The sequence below is a fragment of the Saccostrea echinata genome, unplaced genomic scaffold, assembly GCF_033153115.1.
Source record: "Saccostrea echinata isolate AGI-Se365-2 ecotype Australia unplaced genomic scaffold, CSIRO_AGI_Sech_v1 ptg000019l, whole genome shotgun sequence".
NCBI classification, from domain to species: Eukaryota; Metazoa; Mollusca; class Bivalvia; order Ostreida; family Ostreidae; genus Saccostrea; species Saccostrea echinata.
The window spans coordinates 1548566-1559740 of NW_026889768.1; the positions used below are offsets into that span (position 1 = coordinate 1548566).

The 11175-nt window shown below is 32.8% G+C and overlaps 1 long non-coding RNA gene across 1 annotated transcript; it reads left to right on the forward strand.

The window, feature by feature from the left end:
• Window positions 1-1978: 1978 nt before the first annotated feature.
• LOC133189727 (uncharacterized) lies at window positions 1979-4370 on the forward strand. The gene is made up of 3 exons (XR_009721512.1): window positions 1979-2319; window positions 2425-2528; window positions 3207-4370. It is a non-coding gene; the product is annotated as an uncharacterized LOC133189727 (long non-coding RNA).
• Window positions 4371-11175: the final 6805 nt, after the last annotated feature.

Consider the following 11175-nt stretch of genomic DNA (forward strand, 5'->3'; position numbering starts at 1 on the left):
ACTTAGTTTCAAATATTTTACACTTAAAGAAAAAAAAATAAACAAATTAATTTTCTAAAATAGTTTCTTGCAATTTTTTCCCCTTCACTCAACTAAAATTCTCTGAAACTACATGTATCTGTACATGGATCATTCAAAATTAAAGAAAAAAGATATTAATGTACATGTACTCTCCTTTGAAAAATCATATATACAGGGTGTTTCATAATATATGTTACATTTTGAATCTTCGATTTAACAAACACAAGGAAAAGATACAGACAAGTGTTTTTATCATTTTGGTGCATGTATCCATAAGATTCATTACGTACAATTACCAACTGGAATATTAAACAGTGGACAAAATCTCAAACATGAATGAAAATTAGCCAAATTTCTAAATTAGGCCATTTTTGTTACGTTGAATTTCACAACGTCAAAAGCCTACATTAAATGTTCTTAATGATCTCCACTTTTTTCAACTACACATGAAAGTTGCTTCTCGAAATTTGTATAACCTTGTCACACATTTTTGTTTATACACTCCTCATTTGAAGATTTATGCTTCTTTTGAGCTCCTTCAGTATCTGAGGTCTAGGATTGTATACCCTGTTCCTAAAGAACCCCTACAGAAAAAGGCCTAAAGACTGAGATTGGCGAATGCAGAGATCAAACTCTTTTCTTGGGGTATTGCATTATTGAAAATTTTTGTACGCTGATAACTTCATATCATATTTCAAAGTACAACATATGCTGATATTGCAAGCATCAATTTCTGAAAACATCCATCTGAGACTTTTCTCAGGAGTTTGCTAAACTATCTAAGAGTCTCCACTTCACCAATTAAATCTTCGGTTCTTAAATTTAGTCCTTAGGCTTTCTGGAGTACCGTGTCATTTATCGCATATTGCCCGTCCCTGTCCTTTAATCTTGTTACTAGTCTTCTGATGAGCATTCTCAAAAGCTTATATTCTTTTGGAATATTTTCTTTTATCAAGAATATTTGCGACATGTATTGAAAAAAAAGCTTTACAATTCAGCAATATGTTGATAAGTTTAGTCCATTAAAAAAAATCAAATTACGACATCGGTGTTTATGTCACAATTAATCATTGTAATAACATGATTTCCTTGACTTTTTCACATGGATCAAAAATGCAGGATTTGATGTTTAAAATGGTATATAGTTTGAAATAGAAATGTCATAGGTAAGAAAAATAATTAGATTTAAAAATGTAACATGTATTATGAAACACCCTGTACCAATTTCAAATCAATGACCTAAATATATCCTAATAATTTTTAGATGTTTGTCAATGAATAAATAGTTTGTCTCTGACATCGTTTCAACCATATTTTAGATAATACATAATTTTATGATTGGACGCTGTTCCATACGGATGGCCGACATCGCTTTTTCTGTCAATTTTTGAAACATATTTGTTGCAGTTTTTTCTTAAGGTCAAGAATTAGTAAATGAAAGGAGCCTACAATTTCTTTAATTTGAGAAATAGATTCCTTTAATGACTATAACTTGGTCAAATAAGGTGTATTGGGGCATAACTTTTAGGTAAACAAGATTAAAAAAAAATCATATTTTAAGCTGTTATTTTCAGTGAAAAATTAAGAAAACCTGTCATGAATATGGGAGTTTTTTTCCATGTCAGACAAAGGAAATGTATCCAGATTGCCTAGTATACTGTCTCTAAGAAAACTGTAATTTGTATGTTCTTAGCCTTTGAGGTAAAAAGTTTAATTTAACATGTACCATATAGCTGAACTCAGACAATTAGTCACCAAAATATTTGTCTATTGATGACAGGAAAGTTCTTGAATTTCTCTGCCATTGACATTAGGTGTGTAACAGGAAAATGCTGCATAAGCAAGAACAGGATTTGAACCCAGCCCTCACTAATCAGGTGCTTTAGCATGTTTATTAACTGAGTGATCTGGCGATGGGGATCAAGCCTGTCTGACCGCCAAATTCCTCCCTCCTTAAATTGTATTTGCCCTTGAAGACACAACTCAAGTTCTTTTTACCCCTGGCAAGCCTTTTACCTGCAAGTCGAGGGGTGATCAATGGCACCAAATAAATATGGGATGGACCAAACCAGGATTTGAACCTAGGTCCCCTGAATCACTAGTGTAAGTTTCTTTTTAAAAGGAATAACATTTTAATACACATAGTAAATTAGAATTTCATTTTTTTCAGGAAATGGATAAAAAATTGGTATGTGTCGAGCAACTATAGCCACCTGATAGAAGGGTAAATTAGAAAGTTCAGATTACATTATGCCAACAGAGATGATAACAATGCCAACCAAGCTAAAAGTTGTCCAGGTTAGAATTATTTTTTTCAATAAATTACAATGTATGTACATTTAATATTTTCATATCAACTTACATGTATGAAGGTTGTTATTTTTTTATATACCTGTTTTGTAGGAAAACTTTTGTATTGGAGACAAGACAAGTTAATGACTTAATGATAGACTCACTGCAGAGAGAGATGTTGGAAAAGTGGATTTTGTTAACAAAAGGAAGATAAGGTAAAATATGAGAGGAGTTGTGAGTTTTGTATGACACAGTACTATTTGTTAACCAAAAAATTAATCTGAAAAATCTTGAGAAATTTAACTAAAGAAAACTTCATGAAAAGGAGCACATGCACATAAGGGGAAGCAACCTATTGAAAATTATCTTGCAGCTGTTCTCGGGTCAAAAAGTGATTTAGGATTAATAACTTGTATGCATATACATGTATATAAGGAAAATCTACATAAGAGAAGAAAGGGGATGCATCTAGATAAACAATTTTATTTCTCTATGTTAAATAGCTGACATTGACTGTGTTCTTGATTTAAAAAAATACGTACATATATGTTGGGGTAACTTCAACTGAATGTTAACATCTACTTTAGTTCATCGAAACTTGTGGACAGGATCATATGATCCTGCATGTACTATTTAAGCCTTGATTTTTTTTTTTTAACTTAGATGCTCAATTCAGCTTTGACAACTGAGTGTGTTGAACATCATTATCAAAGATTCCATTCATTTAAGATTTTATGTTGGTTAAGAAATGTGTCATTTAGGGAGATTTGTTTTTTATACATGTGCGTAAGTTATTTTGTAATTATTTTATAGCAAAGTAAATTTTTCAATTATGATTGTTCTAAGTTTTAGAGATTAATAGAGATTTTTCTTTTCTTTTTTTTTTTTTACAGATCAAGGCTGCCAACCTTTGAGAGATACACTTCAAAAAGAGTGTTTAAATTCAAGAAATTCAGTCACAGTACTCTGTAAATATTATAAAGTAAAAGTTATTTATTTAATTTGGAAAAGCATTTGAGGATGTGAAAAAGACTTTGTCCATTTCAAGCTATCTGTTGTCAAGTACCAGGAATATGTGGATTTTATTCAACAACTTTATTATGAATTTGAATAGCAACTTTCAATATCTGGAAGCTTTTTTTATCAGTAGGGATGTAGATGTGAAATTATATAAAAGTTATTTTTTAAAAGATATTAATCAAGAAAATTTTTGTAGATTAATAACAGGTAAAATTTGTAATGATAGATCTTTTATTGATCATTTGCAGTAGTAAGCGACAGTTGTTATAATTATACCCCCACTCTGAAGTAGGGGGGTATACTCATTTACCCTTGTGTGTCTGTCTGTGTGTCTGTCTGTAACAATTTTTTGTCGCAGTTTTCTCAGCAACTACTCATCAAAGATGCTTGAAATTTTGACACTCTCTTTGACTAGGCATGCCATATTGTGGGATTCATGAGAGTGTATATTCACATCAGAGCGGGGGTATTACTAGTGAGCATTGGCTCACAGACTTCCTGTTTGCTGAAGTTTGTGTTTGACTTTCATGTCTTTAACATGATATGGCTTAAGGATATGCACAGTATAGTTTGAACTATATTTTCTTATTCTCTCTATAATTTAAGAAATCCAGTAATTGAAAGATCTTTGTGCAATTTTATGATACCTGGTAATGCTTGCACACCTTATCTGAATCAAATTTTGAGAAAATACCACATAAAACATTTTTTTTGGGGGGGGGGGATTTTTCTTTTAAAAAATGCAAGGGTTTTCATCATTTGATATTTTTTTTAAATTCCTGATACATGTAATGTATGCTGATTTTTTTGTCAAAGAACACCTAATGGTATCGTGATTTTCAATTATATTTTCTCTGAAAATTATCAGTTGGAAGGTTCACTGTAAAGTGCATGTACATTGCATATGACCTTAAAAATACTGTGGTGGCAAAAGACAAGAAATTTTTTTTTTTTTTTCAGTTTTGGTACATGTACTATATTATTATTTCGTTAACCTGTCAATTTTAGATCAAATGAATAAAGGTTAAAAACTATTATTTGACTCTTTGTTTTCGTGAGTTATCTAGAGCAGGCTCGTAGCAACAGTTTCAAAAGAAAAAAAACCCAAACTGACCAAAAGTGGGGGGGGGGGGACTTCCTGAAATTATCTGACAAGCAAAAAAGAAAAGGTGATTTACTGTCCAAATCCTGGAATTTGCCAGTGCTGGACCTTACAACATCAAAAAGTGTGTGTGGGGGGGGGGGGGGGCATCCAGCATCTAAAGGGAAACTTACTATAGCAAAATACTATAACTCCCACCCCCCGCATTCTACAGGCCTGCTAGATACATCTAATAGTCTATTTTAATCAACATGTGAAAGCAAATTTCAAATGCTTTATCAACTAATATAGATAGATGTATGTTGGAAAGGACCAAGAGAATTTTGTAATTATATACATGTATATTATACAGCAGACCATATGGTCTGAAGTTGACATTAAAAATTGCAAAGTTGTAGAGTAAAATCAAAATTTGTGCCCCAAATTTTGTGATGACAGTGGCATTTTTCTTTTTAAAAAAAAATTTATGAGTTTAAGTGAGCTTTAATGATTTTTATCTCACATGAGCTGAAAGCTCAAGTGAGCTTTTATGATCACCTGTTGTCCAGTGTCTGCCCATCTGACTATCCACTTGTCTGTAAACTTTTCACATTCGACTTCTCAGGAACCGCTAGGCCATTTTTAACCAAAGTAGCTACAAAGCATCCCTGGGTAAAGGGAATTTTAAAACGAAGAGCCAAGCCTTATACCTCCAAAGAGGAATAATCAAGACAAGGCAGAAACAGGGTAAATAATCTCAAGAACCACAGGACCAGAAAAGCTGAAACTTACGTGAAAGCTTGCTAAAGGTAGTGTAGATTTCAAGTTGTTTAAATCATTTCCCTGGGGTAGGATAAGGCCACAATAGGGGGTCAAAGTTTTACATTGATATATACATTTATATATAGATATATTCTTAATTAAAGTATATATAGATATATTCTAAAGTATATATAGATATATTCTTAATTAAGAAAAGTTTGCTAAATTTTATCTTTCCTGATGCAGTGATTCTGGAGAAGATTTTATATATATTTTATATATATATATATTATATATATATATAAAATCTTCTCCAGAATCACTGCATCAGGAAAGATAAAATTTAGCAAACTTTACTTAATTAAGAATACATCTATATGGGGGAAACAGCAGGGCCAAAGTGACTCAAGGTGAGTGTTGTGGCCCAAGGGCCTCACATTGTAAAATTCATGATGACCGTTACAGACATTGGACAGAGGATGTTGGGTCTGTCTGTTGAACATTTTTTTTTACCTTATATGATATGTGGATTATTCTTTCCTCAAAACATCATATTCCATATTACTTCAAAGGTAGAAAAAAAAATTATAGAAGTTACTTGAATTAATCATTGCACATTCATATTATACAGGAAATGATGTTTGGCTATGTTTTATTAGAGATGTTTCTGAATATGAAACGAATCTGAGTCGGAGGGATATCGATCCCGATTTGACAATGAACAAGTGTGATTACAGATTTCTTTTCTTTTATATATCAATCTGTAACTTGTATAAAAGGTTTAATGTGTTTGTGACACCCCCCCCCCCTTCAAAAAAAAGAAAGAAAAAAAACAGCACCATAAAATCCTGGGAGTAATAAGTCCATGATTTAAATCGTATATGGATGTTATATTTGTACATTACCTGTAGCAATGTGGAAAATAAGAGTTAATGAAGTAAGCTAGATTTATTTCTTCTTGGGGGCTAGGGAATGTGTTTGAAATGTCAAGGGTGAACCAGGAATTTTATTTAGGGCGGGGAGGGGGACATACCAATAAATTCCCACAGGGAGATAAATAATCGCCCTTTTTCTCCGACTCGGAAAATTTTTTGACAAAAAAAAAAATTAATCCAAACTCTCTACGGACGTGAAAAATCTGTGTGTGGGGGCTTGTCATGCTTGTGTAACTCTCCTCGACCAGCTTACGAGGGGTCCGTCTGTGTTTCCAAAGGAGGGGGTGGGTGGGTTGGGGAGGGGGCTGGCAAGTTCATCTTTGCTAACTATATTACATACTTGTAATTTAATAACTGAAAAATAGGGGGCGGGCTGAACTACTTTGACACCTTCCAGGCCCGTAGGAAGCAATTTCAGTTTGGGGGGGCACAGCCAAACATTTTTCAGTTGACAGTTGAGGGGGCACTACCAAAAATTTTCTGACAAGCAAAAAAAAAAAAAAAAAAAAAGGTCGTCAACTACCAAATATTCCTTGACAAGCAAAAAAAAAAAAAAAAAAAAAAAAAAAAAAGGTCATCAGGCGGTTTTATTGAGGGGGCACATGCTTATAGTATCTATGTTTACTGTAGTAATCTATATATCGGCAAAATTATTGGGGGGGCATGGCCCCCCCATGCCCCCCGGTTCCTACGGCCATGCCTTCCACCGCTTGATCGCTACCGAACGTTCTCTCAGTTCAAGTCGTCGAAAAATAATTGCATAATATCAGGCCCGTAAGAACTGGGGGAGACATGGAGACCAGCCCCCCCCCCCCCCCTTCCTTGTAATTTTACCGTTATATACTACACAATATAATTAGATCAAAAATATCAAAATTACGGTTATGCCCCTCGTAAATAAAGTTTGTAGACTTGATTTTTGTTCAGTTGCGCCCCATTTCCGTACTGTAACTGCATCATATAGATCAGCCATGTTACATACATGTACTACATGTAGTAATAAGTCTCTGTTTAATCCATGTGAAAGCTATGAGTTTTGTATTATTTTTTTTTTTGTTCAACTCACTAAATATTCGTTCCTTGGGAGAACTGTGTTCTTTGAGATTTTAACAAGCTACATTCTTTGCCAATCAAGGATATTCAGTGATTTAAACTAAAAACTTCTAGACATCATGGAAAATCGCCTGCGAGAAAGTGGCGAAGGGGTTGCTGAAAAAGTTATTTATCCGACATAATTTTCAAATACATATATTAAATATATAAAATGACTCGTATGTACACATTTACACAAATTATTTTTTTTAAGAGTCCAGAATACGATTCTTGCAAGAAACAAATAATGTAAGTAGGTGAATAATATAACAACCATACCTTTACGAGCAAGATTTTCCTTGAGTTGAAAGGGTACCTGTTCTGTTTTTCAGTCTATAGAATTTGACTTCTCCGTTACATAACACCCCCATCCCAATGACAAAAATATAAAAGCAACACTGTATCCACTATTTTTTCAATGGCATATTAACATTGACAATGAATTGCGGCATTAGAGACCGAATGTTAAATAAAATGTACACAAAAAATTAAACTTATTAATTACTTGTATGGCAATTTGTTTGTAAAATGAATATAATTAAAATTATTAATTCATGTGAAAAACACACACTCAAAAAATGAAATAGAACTCGTGTCATTTAAAAAAAAAACATGCCAAAGAGCTGACGTGATTCCACTACTAAACAGGGACTCGCCCTTTCCATGATAATGAACACGGAGTTCTATCTGGTGATAATTCACATTTGTTTGATTTTGAAGAGCTGAGAAGTAGAAGGCAACCGGAAACAGAAACGTCTTCTTATTACATGAATTTTACTCATGTCCAAATTTATCAGCCACATGATTTTCCACAAAAAGAAAAAGCTTTCACTTAGTTCAAATTAAATTTATAAACCCCCTTCACATGCGTATATTTACAGACAGGGAGCAAATTTTACATACATTCAAAATTTGCACCTTGATGTATTTTAGCGAATGCAAACGGGGGGAGGGGGGGGGTTAAGCAAGTTTTGTACGCGAGTATTTTTACTCCTAGTGCAACATTTACATCTAGTCAGACTAGGTTCAAATAAACTTTTACATACGAGTAAATTTACTCCTGGTGTAATTTCAGTCATCTTAACGCATAACAAAATTTAGATAAGAATAGAAATATTGCATATTATCTAAAAAATACAGCATCAATTGATTTCATTGAAAAAACTAGAAAGTCCTAACAAGTATATTTACGAAGTACTTCGAAAAAGCAAACTTCATGATCATACTGATGTATATACAAATGTCGCTGTCCGTGATAAAACTACAAAAATTGAAAAAACAGTTTGAGAGTGCACGTGCACCCATCGCAAAAATAAGAGTAAATTCTCCATCCATTCATGAAAAGTTTACGCCCATAAGTAAACTAGCGCATGTGAAACTACTATTTGCAACTGTTAAATAATTGTGTACCTCTAAAAATACCCATTATTATATATTATACATTTCAAAATTATAAAGACCAATAGCGCTTTTGAATTAGATTCAGCAGGAAAATGAAAAAAAAAAAATCATTGATGCGAACACGTACTGTTGAATTGGGTTCTTTGGATATAGGAAAGGGAATTTTTTTTCTCCAGATGTTGTGTGTTGTTTTACTAAAATTTACCTTGAATTTGTTACAAAATTTTATTTACACACGTTTTTCTATACATTTGCTACCTCCAGGTCATCGCTCCACGATTTTAAAAAGTTATTTGTGTGTATCAAACGATTGACATTAAAATTTTAGATCCCTAAAAGCCTTTTCTCGACATATTCATCCATATTTTGTTTTTAAAAACTAGAAATAAAATTGCAGTTTTGCTAAAAATTTTATTTGAAACATTTTTGCGATCGGACAATTCCCTGGTGTTTGGAAACATACTCATGTGATTTCTGTCTTTAAAACAAATTCATCAAGTTAATTACATACCGGTATCCTTATTATGCTGCATAGGAAAATCTTTGAAAGAATATAATGTTCAAATACTTTGTAAATTGTTATACAAACTACATTATGGCAGGTGCGTAGCCAAATAAAAGTGAAGTATACGAAGAGGACGACGGGGGTGGGGTGGGGGTTAATTTCCAGTTTTCACAAAAAACTATATTAAAAATATTATCAAATTAGCATGGTTTAACTATGCTACAACAAAAAGTGGATGGGGGCAACCACCCTTTCAGTGAACATTTTCAATAGTCAAAAGTTAGGTTTGGAAAAGAATAGGCAGGGAACCCCCCCCCCCCCCCCCATACTACATGCCTGTTGGTGAGGGCCCAGAAGTTTCTGAGTTTTACCAAATACATGTATATCATTCATTTTCTTGCAAAATAAAAATTATGTCATTTATCTTTTGTTTAGAAATAGAAGACATAATATTTATTGTTTTAACGCAAAGTTAATACTTCTACGGAAACTTAGTGTACATGTAGTTTAGGCTAAATATCTAATCGATATTTGGTATCATACTCTTTTCTATCGTTCAACAACTTGTATACTTAATGTTAATTATTAACAAAAAATATCGTATTTTAAATCATATACGACATGTAGTAGATCATGACATTCAAGGATGTGTCTGAAATTTTACTTCTCAAAGATCTTTAAAAAATATCAAAAATTATCAATGTATCAAAGAACGAATACAAGTTCATAAATGCTTTATTTAAATTTGGCAATGATTTAATAAAGGACTTCAAATTTTATTATATAGTCATGATTATATAAAATTCAGAGCGCTCTTCAGCAGTATGACACAAAATAATTCGAAATCCGAATATTTGTTGGATGGTACTGAGATTTTTTCTTCGAATAACTCTCTCTCTCTCTCCCATAGATTTTATTTATTTATTCATCTATTATATTTATTTGTTTATTTTTTACAATTATCTGTATGCACTTGCATATTTGCGTATAGGCAGCTACGCGCCTATGTGGGTTTTTAAGAAATCATTAAACAGTCATCCAGTTAAAAGAAATTTATCATAATAAATGGTTTGTGTTAAACAATAAAGAATTCGAATTAACTTGTTTTGCATTTTGTGATAACAGCAAGACATTCAATACGGTTTGTTTAAAAGAACAAGAGACAGCATAGATTTGCGGGTGAAGTTCTTACCCTGGTACCTTGTTGACTAATTATCTTTTCAATCAATCGCAACAGATCGAAAATAAATTTTCAATATATTTAGTGAGAAGGACGGAAGCTGGAGTTTCCCAGGGCTCTATTCTTGGACTTCAACTTTTCTTACTTGATATACAAGACCTACCAGGTGGTCTATTGGGTACCTCGAGGATATTGTCATATGATGCATGTTCGTGTCAAACACCTTTCAAAACGTGCAGAACTTAGAAAGGCTGAGCAATCACGACTTATAAATGAAGAATGGCTAAAAACGACTTGTGAAATTTAATCCCAATTACCAAGCTAAAATTATTAATATTTTTAAGCAATGAAGATAAAATATATAATTGCACTTAGTGTTGAATAATCAGCAAATCGATCCTTCTCTTGGTCACTATCATCTTAGACTTACATTCTCAAACCCTGGGGAGTGGAAAAACCACACTGACAGTATTATACAAAAAGCTTCCAAAGAAATTGCAGTTTTTCGTAAATTAAAAGGGTTACGTATCGTGACTTCTTAGCTTAAATGTATTCTAGTATTACGTTTATACATGTAAGACCGATACTACTTTTGGAATATGCATTAGAAGCATGGAACAGCATCTCCGCAGCTGCTCTGAAAGGCCTGATAAACTTCAGCAAGAAGCTGTACATATTGTAACTGGCGCTCCTGTTTATCGTGCCTTGCAAGATTTCAAGTATTTGTGCTGCCACGGTATATTATTCTTAAATTGAATCATTTAACTATTCTCTGTTAAATTTTAGTTCACTATAACCTCACAACTGTAAGAAAAAAAAAATGTCCACCTAAGCCAGATTTAGTACTTACGAAAATATACACTGGTCACCTTAACTCACGTGAAAG